This window comes from Lacerta agilis, chromosome 5 (genome assembly GCF_009819535.1).
Source record: "Lacerta agilis isolate rLacAgi1 chromosome 5, rLacAgi1.pri, whole genome shotgun sequence".
Taxonomy (NCBI): domain Eukaryota; kingdom Metazoa; phylum Chordata; class Lepidosauria; order Squamata; family Lacertidae; genus Lacerta; species Lacerta agilis.
In genome coordinates, this window is record NC_046316.1 from 19,905,864 (window position 1) to 19,919,012 (window position 13,149).

Sequence of the window (13,149 nt, forward strand, 5' to 3'; positions counted from 1 at the left end):
TTTGTGAACATAAATGTGCACAAACCAGTTTATGAAACTGTTTAACATGTACATATGGACTCTCCTCAATGGCAGAGGGATGTTAGTTCTTGCCTCCCAGACTCCTTTTCCAGTGTCCTTTTAGTTCAGCCACAAGGGTGTATGTAGCTAGTTTAAGATGCTGCTCTGTTGTGATTCTCTGCTGCAGACTAGGTTAGCTGGGTGCCTTAGATCTCATGCACTAGGAAAAAATTATTTGGTTACTATAAACAAAACTAACTAACTACGCCCAACCCCCCCCCCCCCGGACATTTTTCCAAATTTTAAAAATCCACCCAGACAGAAACATCTGTGCTATCCATCACAAGTTAATGGAGGATTTTCGGCTGGTAATGACGCAGCAAAGAATGATTTGTGGATTGTTGAGGAGAACCCGTGGAGCTGAACACCACTTCAAAGGGAGAAGCCAGCTTGGATGGACGATTGATAGTGGAATTTACGAGGTGTCTGGCTCTCCTGGAAAGAAGTGGTAGGAATGCACACGAGGGGGAGAGATTGCTGTGTCGAAGTTTGATTTACAAGAGGAGGAGGACAAGATGGCGCCGGCCGAAATGTGACATTTGGAAAGAGGACGGCTTTATCCATACAGAGACATTATTTATTATAATTGTGTCTGCTTGCTGGTATTTATCAGAGGCTGTGAAAATATTGGACTGTGAAAGCAACTGGAAGAGATAAGAAAAGCGCTCCGGAGTCCGAGACATGGGGAATCCACAAATTATAAAATTTGGTATAATTGGAGTTGTTTTAATTGGAATTGTATAATTAATTTGGATTGTAATTTGATTGGTAATTGGAAATATATATTGGAAAATCAATAAATATGATTAAAAAAAAAAGAAATGTTTTGCAGAGTGGGCACCAAACACTCATTCCTGCAATCTTCATTTCCCAGAGTGCCTCTGAAGTCAGCTGCAGTCAGTGACTCTGCTGCTTGGTTTCCCTCCAAGGGAGATCTGGACCTCCATCCCATAGTCAATCCTAGCGGCACCATTTTCTACCAAGGAACATAAATGTGAAATAGGGGACAAAGTGCCAATGTGATAAAGTCCCTACGCTGGAAAAAGGAAGAAGGTCCAGAGGGATGTGTGGGTGTGGTTGTGTGTATGTGTGTGTGGGGGTGGGTGGGTGTGGGTGGGTGTGGGTGGGAGAGAGAGAGAGAGAGAGAGAGAGAGAGAGAGAGAGAGAGAGAGAGAGAGAGAAGCTTTGTAAAGGTTGATATTTTTATCCTCAGATTGTTGGGGGAGAGGTATCTGAGCCTGAAAGAAATTATTTTGCCCATGGTTATTGAGTTTGCCAAACTCCTAATCAATATAATCAATTATATATCCATCCACATCCATACTCTACACCTAAACCATTATTATAACAACAGTCTTTCTCCCAAAGAATCCTGAAAACTGTAACTTTTAAAGGTTGTTGGGAGTTGTTGGGAAACGCCTGTTCTCCTTCAGAGTTAAAATTCCTAGAGTGGTTTAACAATCCCTCTCCCCAGAGAACTATGGGAACTGAAGTTTTTTTGCGGGGAATAGGGGTCACCTAGCAACTCACCTAGCATCATTAACAAACCACAGCTCCCAGGATTCTTTGGGCAAATCCATTACTGATTAAAGTGGTATGATGCTGCCTCAAAAGTACAATGCAGAGGTGGCCTGAGATATTCTCTCAGATTTTTCTTTTTCAGGTTCTGTCCATAAATGGTTGGAAATGTTCACTCACCCTTGGAGAATATTTGGCAAAATGCCCCTCAGCTTCTCCACCCATTAGTAGGATGGGGGAGTTTTGAGCACAACTGTGCATCTAGCCCAATATATTTTAAATATATTTTAAAATGATGGAAGGAAGCAATGGACTTTCCCTCCACCACCTCCTCCTCCTCCTCCCATTCTTCTTCTTCTTCTTCTTCTTCTTCTTCTTCTTCTTCTTCTTCTTCTTCTTCTTCTTCTTGTCTTCCTTTCTTTGCCTATTAGTTCATACTGGTGACTGAAGGAAGTAACTATATAGTCCCATTCAGTCAAGGTGTCTTTAAAAAACTATATTAAATTTTTCTGATAATTTTCTTTTTCAACACCCTTTTCTACACAGCTGAAGAATTCTGCTCCTACCCAAAGAACATTTGCTAAAATGGCTAGCTCTATTTTGCCACCTGCAAACAAAGAGAATAATTTTAGGAGGCCATCATCTCTCCATAATGCACTTTTACAGCTACGCAGCAACACAGCAGGGCCCCTAAAGGGGGGGGGGGAAACCACACAGAATAAATATACTCTGGACACTAAATGCACTCTGAATTTGTGACACTTGTTCAGGCATGATTGCTATTTTACATGCTTACAAAAGCAATAGACACACACTTGTTTAAACATAAAATCTGTATAAATAAACTACAGGCAGCAACGGTATCTTTTTACATTTCCTTAGATGATTTGAAAGTGGGCACTTTGCAGCCAGCTGCTCAAGCAATTTCATTAGTCCAATGTATCATGCCAAGGCTTCTGAAAGGGCGCATCCTGGAAAGCGGCAGATCCTTCCCACTGGTGCAAGCCCGAGAGCACATTAATGCATTATGTCGTTTGCAATTGGATTTTGCACTTAAGGCTGATGAAGAAAGCTCCTCCAGACCTATAGGACTTAAGTCATTAAGTAGAACTTCTAGGTGTGCGAATGAAATAAAAGAAACCCTGATGCATTTTGGCATGGAATATTAAAGCCTATCAGTGCGGTTTCTTTGAGGGCTGTGCAACTGGAACATTACCTGATTAAAAGCAGGTTGAACCACCTGCCACCATTTCCTTTCCTTTCCTTGGTTAAGGTTTTTTCTTTCTCTTTATCCATCAGGAAAATCAAAGACACAAAGCAAAGGGGGGGATAGGAGGAAAATGACTACAGTATGAAATAGCTAGTGCGTTATCAACAGCCAGTGCAGAATCCCTGGCGTGGTCTGAAAGCACATGATGCACCATGCACCAATCTTGTGGAAGCTGTACCATGTGAAAACCTGTCCTCCAGTTTCTCGGACATTTTGCTCACCTGTGAAGAAGGCTTCTACTTTTCCGACTACTTCTCAAGGTGCTTCGGGATTGCTTCCTGTGGATGCAGGACTGAGCTTAATTGCAAAGCATCCATGGATAGTTTCTTTGGAATAAATATTCCTTCAGGACTCTGCAACCACCCCAGCTGCCTGTGCAGAAATCCCCGAGAGAGGAGTTAAAGAAAGTCACAATGTATTCTTCCACTGTTTTTTAACTGAAATGTTAGAAGACAGGAGATTGGGCTACTGAGCACCTTAGATGCATGCTGGTTTTTTTTTTGTTTTTTTTTAGGGAACTCCTATTTACGTTTTTAAAAACCTATTTCTGCACTCATTTTCTTAAAAATGCAAAGACTTCACATTTAAAAGAGCAACAGCAATCGACTGTGGTCAGAAACATGATAGGAAGCATACTTGCCTTCTACACTTACAGCACAGCCCAAATGAGGATTTCCGTAAGTGCGACACCCAGGAAGGCTGCAGAGCAAAGATGATTTGTAGAATGAAAGGGCACTCACAAGCATCCCATGGCCATCTTGAAAATAAGGTAAAAGAAAAACTCACACAAAAGCCCTGTACCAATGAGAATTCCTCCAAAATTTCACTCCCCTTCGATAATTATCAAATACAGTTTTTCTCATTAATTGATGGAGAACAGCTGGAAAAGAATGCAGGCATTTTCCCACACAGCACATCTGGAAACTCAATGCACAGCCAGACCCAGTGGCAGCACCTGGTACTATCAGGCAGTTACAAAGGGCCGAATGCCCTAGCATGGCCCATAATGGCTGATACCTTTTTTGGGGCCACAGTCCCTCCTGATTCTTGTGGGTAGTTAAAATGGCAAATGGCTCATGGCTGCCTGCTTCAGATCACAGCAGTGGCATTGCCCGCCACTGATGGTAAGCTAGCCCAGGGGGCCCACTGATCCCAAGGAGCATTTTGCCAGAAGCACCTCATTTTGTAATAACTGGAGAGTTGGGCCACATTGGAGATCAAAGTGAGTCTGAAATAGTTGAACACATGGAGGGCAAGAGTAATAATATGCTACTGCTAAATTGGGTTCTCACTTGTGAGAACACGTGTTGCGGTGGGGGCCAGAAAGACACCTCCCTGGTAGCTGGGCGGGCTGCTAGCTGGCCACAGCTCCTATAGGTCCCTGCGAGTTGCTGAGTAGAACCGAATGTATCAATGTTGTGATGGACAGCCCTGCATCCTTTATATTGCCCAGCATTCAGGGAGATCCTCCTCTTGGCTGCGTGCTTCGGATCACCGACCCACCCTCCCTTTATTTAGGCCTCTGCATTTGGCCTTGCAACTGCCTGTCATGGGGTCGTCTGCTTTTGGGGCAGGGGCCCAGTAGGAATTTTGTCCATTTGGCTGATTGGCTGTTGCCATTTGGTTTTTGCCTACTGCAGTAGCAACTAGTCACAACTTGTAAGGTTGGCAGTTAGGCATTGGTTCTTGTGTTGGTTACTGGAAGGGTGGGCCCCCCTTCCAGAATGATGATGGTGCAGGGAATTCCGTTAAAGGAATCCAGGGGCTCAATATGCTTTTGTCTGAACCCCCGGTAGGGAGACAGGGCCACGCAAGAGCCCTTGGGACCCCTGGGGAGAGGGAGGGCCCTGCCCCCGGCCTCCTTAACGTTCCCCAGGTGGCATTCTCCCGACGCTGACCGAAAGTCAGCTCTGTCCCGGCGGACAGCTAGTCTGAACCAATGCCTACGCAACCACTCACATAATTTGTATTTGAATAAAGTTGTGGCCTAAATTATTGCCAAAAACCCAAACAAATATTATGTCTCTAGTCTGAGTTCTTGGGGGGTGTCTTGGGGACCTCAACACGCAACAAAATATTTAAAGTAAGTCAATATATCTGTATGGCCATATTGCTTCAGATGAAAGAGAAGTAAATCCATGACTCAAATAAGATGTGAACTGGGGACTTCACAACTCACAGTCTTCTGGTTTCTTTAAAGAAACATTGGGCTGTAGCCCAAACTGGTAGGCCTATGTGAGCTCTCTGTTTCCTCCTGCCATAAAGTCTGGTACAAGTTGTCCCATCTATTGGTGTCATTACAATGTACATTACACCCAATTATCCCCCAAACCCTCCACATCACATTCTATTCTACAGGTTCACCACCAGTAGTAGATTTTCTGGAGGGGAACAGGAAGCTGCCGTGGATGAGGTTGCTCAGGAAAAAATGTCAGCTCCAACTTGCAGACATGTATGTGCTTCCCACTAAGGCAAGGATACCATTGGATACAACCCACTGCCTTTTAGATTGGCTTTATTGCAGTTCTGATATGGCCATTGGTTGCAAACCACCCAGATGCCCTTATGGGCCTAATGTTGGCATGTAAATATTACATTTGTCCAGTGTCTCCAGGCAGGTCTGGGAATAAGATTCCTGCTTGAAACCTTGGAGAGCTACAGCCAGTCAGAGGGATCAGCAAACATTTTCAGCAGGGGGCCGGTCCACTGTCCCTCAGAACTTGGGGGGGGCGGACTATATTTTGAAGGGGGGAAATGAACAAATGCCTATGCCCCACAAAAAACCCAGAGATGCATTTTAAATAAAAGCACACATTCTACTCATGTAAAAACACGCTGATTCCCGGACCATCCGTGGGCCAGATTTAGAAGGCGATTGGGTCGGAGCCAGCCCCCGGGCCTTAGTTTGCCTATCCATGGAGGAGTCGATACTGAACTAGACAGACCAATATAAGGCAGCTTCCTTTGTCCCCAACTGCATTATTTTTACAAAGCATGGGTGCATTTTCAGAAGAACACACAGTGGAGGAACAACGAAATGTGGTGGCGATCAGAAGAATTTAAAAGGACAGCACCTTAAATACTTCTAAAATGTGCACATTGCAAATCAGAATTCTAAGGCACGTGATTATGCTTTCTTCAAAATATTCTTCAAAATATTCCACGGCAAATAGAATAGAACATGAGGCACCTTTTGTTCAAAACATACTTTTTTATTTTTAGGGGTCTCACTAGACTATTCCTACATGTCACTTTATGCAGAAACAATCTATTCTGATTTGAAGCATAATAGTATTACACTAAGCTCTGTCGGGTCACCTCAGATTAGGAGACGGTGCTTGCTTACTTCTGAATCAGCTTTGTCATTGATTCATCAGAGCACACAAGCAGAATTAATATTGTGAATCACTTTACCGGCCTTTCATATTCAGGTATGCTCTAGCAATGTTTGCCTAAGAAATTTATTTATGTATGCAACTACAGCTGCAAGAACATTATGTGCCCAAAAATGGAAAGAAGAAGATGTCCCAATGAAAGAAGAATGAATACTGAAACTAAACAATATGAAGAAATGGTACAGCTTAACAGAAGAATAAGAAATCAAGACACTAAACTTTTTATAAAGGAGTTGAAATGGTTTATTGAATATTTACAAATAAACTGTAAACAGATTAAGACATTGGCAGGATCCAAAAATATATATGAGAACAAATGATTAAAAGAATAAGTTAAGATAATTTGGAGTATGCAGAGAATGTGAAAATAAATATAAGGAACCGCAGAAAGAGGGGGAAGGAAGTCGAGTTTCAAAACGTTGGAATTATTGTTGAACTATTGTAATGTATATAAATTAAAATTATAAATATATTTTTAAGGCAATTTCTCCCTAGCTTCAGTAGAAATGGCATGCAGGAAAAAGTTGCATGATTTGCAATGGAAAAGAAAAGAAAAATCCTTGGGTATACTAGAGACAGTTAGCTGTCCTCTCCACCAAGCAAAGTAATGAATTGGTACACATTAACTTCCATAAAGAGTCTTTCCATTGCCTGGTTATCACATATAATAGAGTTTGCTTTTGGGGCCCTTCCCAGTCTTGTGGAGAACTTGCTTTGCTTACCAGCATGACTGGAAGTTCTTCAGGGCAAGATAGGTTAGCCCTTGTCAGAGTGAGGCAACCACCCCAATCAATAACAACAAAATGTTGCACCAGCCTGCATTCATGGATTGATTACAGTGCAACACTCTTTGCTGCACTCAATTAATTTTTTTCAGCATTCCTTATCATCAGTAATATAGTTAAAAGTTTAAAACTAGACGCAGCAGAAAACTAGCTTATGAAATTTATCCAAGTAAAATCCAGACTAGGCTGTCTTGGGGAAAATAAACATTTAAACTTACAACAATTTTTTTTTTTAAAAAAATCCAATTTTCAGAGCATTGAGGAGGAAAATGAGATTAGTCACACCGATGAAAGTTCTTGTTGCTTTGACTGGAATTATTATTAACATGATGCCAATGTGTGTTAAGAGACATCATTAGCCTGAAAACACCATGCGCTGTGTTCCATATCATTGCACTGTACCAATCATATGCTTGCACAAAGGTTGGGGCAGATTCCTAGTTGGTGCAGAAGAATTCAGCCCAACTAAGCTAGCCAGATTAATTCAGGGAAATTCAAACAATATGCCACTTGTGCTTAGCCCCCAATTCTTCAATTAGGAACATGGCCAACTGGAACTTCTCCAACACTAAACATCTGGCCCTAATGCCCACTGTCCCCCTTATTTTGAGACTGAGGTCACATCTTCACTAAACATGGAAGTAATTTACTGATGATTCTATTTCCTCCAGAAACCGTGTGGAGAGGGAGATGAGAGATCTTAAAGACTTTTTAACACCTGTATCAAATCATGCTTGCCAAGGTAGGCGCATTATGTCACTCATGAGAGCAGCAAAAAACCAAATTGTACAACAGTGATAGGATAAAATCAGCCCAAATCTTTATTGGCAGCAGCAGGTAGGCTAAGGGTTGGCATGACATTGGGGCCAGGATCAGCTCATTATTCCCCAAACCCCATGTTGATGGAATGGATCAACCAGATTTGGACTGCCCAAAACCTGGTCCATGTGATTCAGCCAGGGTTGAACCTTGCCGTGGTGCAAGCCAGGCAAGCAAGGTCTCACTGGGCAACCAGGGTGCAGATTTCAACCAGGGAGATGCTCCACCCTGCAGTTGCAGGTGCTGTGGTCAATCCTCCCCTCAGGCCTGTACTATGTTGATCCTCCCCAATGCTATTTCCGCCCTCAACAAATCCGCTCCCCTTCCCTGGGGGGAGGTGTTGCAGACTGGCATCCGGGACCCCCAGCGACCCAGATTGGGGGTGGAGGGATGCTGTCCACGTTACCGAGACTCCTGGCCTTGTCACGCCCCCAGCTGACTGATCTGGGCAGCCAGGGGACGTGACCTCAGGAAGTTTAAACTGCAGCACAGCTGGGGGGATGGCCTCCTTTTGCCTCCTCGCCGGATCTCGCAGCCCACCCAGACTCTTTTTAAGCTTTGGTATGACATGACCTTGCTATGGAAATATGTTGGCTGCCATATTGATGGGGCCAGGTAGGAATTTTTCCCACTTGGCAAATTGGTTTTTGCCTACCTTGTAGCCATCATCACAACTTTGTGAGGTTATGCATTGGGTAAGCCTTTGTGATGGGAAGGGAGGTTGTAGCCTCTGCCTGCCCCTCCTCAATAAGGGTATCCCATTTAAGGGATCTGGGGGTGTGGATTCTGTCCGAAGCCTGGCCGTGGGCTAGGGCCATGCCACGCCCCCATCAGGGACCTTGAAGGTGCCCCAATTTGATGTATATCATAGGGCTCTGCCTAACAGTGCTTTGCCCTTAGGAGACTCCCTGCAGATGGACAGGAGTTAGGATATAGTCTAGTTTCACCTAATGCCTAAGCCAAACCACTCACATCTATAACCAGTAAAGTTGTGGCCTATTTTTGCCCATTAACCTAAATTACCCATGCCCATGTGTGTTTATTATATAAGGGAACTACGGGGCCCGGGGCCTTGTCATGCAAACAACTTTCTTCTACCTAACAAAGGAAGGCCATAATTTCAAAAAGAGAAAGGTGGGGCGGGGAACCAACCAAGTGCCAATGAAGTTGAGAGAAAAAATTCATTTCCGGCCCTGTAAACCATTGGCCCCAAATTGCACATTAAATTCATAAAATTTCATTACAGTAGAATCAAAAAGCGGGAGAAATTCGGCCAGGTCTTCCACTGAAAGCAATGTGAATCATATAAGATTTCTCTTTTCTTCTTCTTTTTTAAAGAAAAAATATGTTTATTGTTTTTTAAAAGAAAAACTGTGATGATGGATTGACATTACAAAATATTCAAAACAAATGCGGTCCTTAAGTAACATGGATGGTTCTATCCAACAACAATAAAAATTAAATACTAACACTAAATAAATCAATAAATCTCAGTGTGTATTCAGATTCCACCCTTTTCCATTGTCCAATCTATCTGTAATTTGGAGTGATGAATGCTATGAGGGGCTGCAAATGCCATGTCATTTGGATCAAACAAGTCGAAGTCATAATCCGGGTCTTCTGCAGAAAACAGAGGAACAAATACAATTTTCAGCAAACTGAAAACGAAACAAATGAATGCTTAAAAAGAAAACAAATAAAAAATGAATTAGTTTTTCCCCTTTGCACGCCTTTAAACGTATTGGCTATGGTAAGCCACATAATTTTGTTTACAAGCATCCATCACATCATCATATCAGGTTTAATGCTGCAACAACTTTAACAAAATCATGTAGCTTTCCAAGGCCAATATGACTTAAATGGTTTTTATCCTATGCTGTGTAGTTTTATTGTTTGTTTATTTCACAATATTGGGATTTTTATTCCTCTCTAAACTGCCCTGGGAATGCCAATTAGCCATTGAAAAGAAGCATACACATTTTGTATTTTTGCAGAAACAGAAATGTGAGGAAATAAGTATAATAGACAGACAAAAAATAACAATAAACACCCCCCCCCAAAAAAAACCTCAAATAAAATCAATACAAGTGCGCTCACAATGGACACAAAGAATTGTTGGAAATGACACAATTTTGACATGGACTAAGGCAAGCAGAAGAATCTGCTGAAATGGGGCATTCCTAAATTACTTACCCTGGGAATAGACTAGTACAGGCACAATGGTAGAAGCGAATTTTAGTGGATCCAAAGTTCCAAGATGTTGATAAAATAACAAAAAGTTCCCATGGGGTTTGCTGAGTATTTCTCAAATTCTGACCAATGTATAATTAATAGGGTTGGTGAAACTGGCTATTGACGTCAGCCGTGTGACTTGCAGAGGTGGAGCTAGCTGCTCCGGCACCCAGAGCGGTGCACAAGCTGTGCACCCAGGGGTGAGGCTAGCCACCCACAGGGCGAGCATCCCACGGGGGCAGGGCGAGCATCCCACAGGGGCGGGGCAGCAAGCACAGGGTGGGAGCACCCACGTTGAGTGTCCCAGCGGGGCGGTGCCACGCACGGTGAACATCCCAGAGGGGTGGGGCGGCGGTGTCAATCCATTCAAGGATGACATCTTGGCCGGACCACACCTACCACACCCACCTTCCTCTGCCAGTGGTATTTGGCAAGGAAATACAAACTAGCTATTTCAAAAGCTTGATAAAAAAAATTATAGATCTACTTCATATTCTTTACTTTGTTTGCCCTTGAAGATTTGTTGCATTACAGGATTGCCATACGTCCTGGTTTTCCTGGACATGTCCTGGAATCACTAAGAAAAATGGCGCCTGCCTGGGCAGATTTTTGCTGAAGTTGGGCTATTTTTATTTTAAAATATCTTTTAAAAATCTAAGAAAATCCCCAAAATGAATGTTTGTTGGGGAGATGTTTCCCCAAAAAGCTCAACCACTTTGATCCCCCAAAACTGATCTCATAAAACCGGATTTTCACTCTTGGGAATATGACAACCCTACTGTATTCCAATGAATGCTAGAAAGAGTTAAAGTTTGAATGGGAACTCAAGTTCAGGCCTCCCCAGTTCAGCATATTTTCTGTCCCCTCTCACTCACCAGTTGCTGAACAGAGCATTTTCATTTCTGGAATTCTGACACTTGAAAGTCTATTTTTTAAAATTTTTCTACAATTTTATTGGCTTATCAATAAGTGCTTAATAGCAAAAACAAAACAAAGAAACTACCTTATGCTGCAGAGAATGAAATAAATGTGAGACCAGAAGGGCACGGGCACAAGGCCAGAACAAGAGATGTTCTTTATTGATTGTGCCCATACTGTTTGTACCGTGTAATCTCAGGAGAAATCAAAACAAGAGGCTTTTGGACCTCACCAAAAGAGCACACGGGGGACAATTGGAAAGGAGAGTTTATGCAACAGCCGTGTCCTCTCCCTGGAACACTCTGCTCTCCTTTTTCATGAACATCATAATGGAAAGGCCTTTTAACAACCGACAGCAGAGACACTGAAAAAAAAAAAGGTTTTATAGCAGGACGGGCTCGTAATCCCATTTTAACGGTTTGTAAGTGGATGGCACTGAATAGGCTGCCATGCCTGGATCTCTACTTCTGCTTGGATGTGTAGGAGAAAGAAATCAAGCCTGCAGCTCTTTTGTGAATGCACAGAATGGACAAAGGCTATGTGTACAGGACGTTTTGAGATTGAGGTCATACAGTCTGTAGCCAAACAGAAAATATTGCAAAAAAAAAATATGGAAAAGTATTATCGATTATCCTGCTTTGTCTGGCATTCCAATAAAGTTTAAGACATTTTCAGCCTCATCGAGACCTATTAATACACTTTGACTAACCCAGATGGGCCAGGTTAGCATCCTTAAGACTGCTCTATCTCGTAGTTTAATACACTATGGCCTCAGTGTAGTAACCTGTTGATTTTTATTATTTTTTTAGTCCTTTCCCCACTTTTACAAAGTCAATAAAAATACTTTGCTTTTGCTGCAGATCCCTGTGACGATCCAGATGTTTCTGAGCTCCAACTCCCATCATCCTTGACCACATCAGTTGGGGCTGATATGAAATGAACTCCAGCAACATCTGGAGAATCACAGCTTCTCTTCCTCTGGTCTAGAGATTGATTTATGGACTTCTGGTGGAAGTAAGAACTCCAAACGTTCAGTTCTTTTCTGCCTGAACATGGGTTGCCTGGCCATTTGAACACATTTCAGACAAGAGTAACATGGCATGTGCCTATCCAACCCAGGATGACAACACTACTTGAAAACAAAGTGTTGGGTTTCAAATACTGTGTTCAGCTTCATAGTGTTATTGATGACATAGTTTGTGCAGAAGCAAGTGAGCTCTCTGGCCAGGTTTTATGAGATCAATTTCAGCTGATGTGGATTGAGAACCCTGACAAGGTTCTTGTATCTATGCATCCAGCCATGTGCACCCTTGATCCTTGTCCCTTGAGGTGAATAATATCTAGCTGGCAGAGCATGTCTGGGTAGGTCCAGGATATGGTGGATGTGATGTAATGGTGCCCTTTAGTCTGCAATAGTTTTTGGCCAGGTGCTAATACGTTGTTTTTTTGGGTAGGTGATTGAGAGAGTTGTGGTGAAGCAGCTGCAGGTATTCTTGGATGAAACTAATTATCTAGACCCATCTCAGTCCAAGTTCAGGCCTTGTTCGGGGATGACATCGGCCTTGGTCACTTTGATGGATGGCCACTATTGGGAGAAGAAAAAGGGGGATGCAATATTGCTTCTTCTGCTCAGTTTCTCATATCTGATGATGAACCTGCCAAATTCACACTTTCTGAAACAATATGTGAACCGAAAGGCAGCCATCCTTAAAAAATTGCACTTCTCCGAATTTTGCAATTCAGTACTCCAGTCAAGTAATGTGTAGAAAAATGCATATGATATGTCTTAGTGTGCATAAACGGCTACATACCAGTGAAAACAAAATACAAGAATGCATTGTAAGAGAAAGTTGCATTGCAAAAATGTGTCTATTCAGAGAAATTTGCACTAACATGCGGATGAATTTTCATTTATTATTATTATTGAAACAATTGTCAACTTGTTCAGAAATGTGGAAAGCTGAATTTAAGACTAGAAAAATTAGAAATGGAGAGAACCAAAACTGGCAGATGCATCCATCCCTAGTCATAACTTAAGTTCTACTAGACAACAAATTTGAAACATGGCCTAGCATTCTGTAGCAGCTCAGCTGAGCATTGGCCAGCACCTCTAACTCATCCCAAGTTTGAAATGTATTCTGTGAATCAGCTT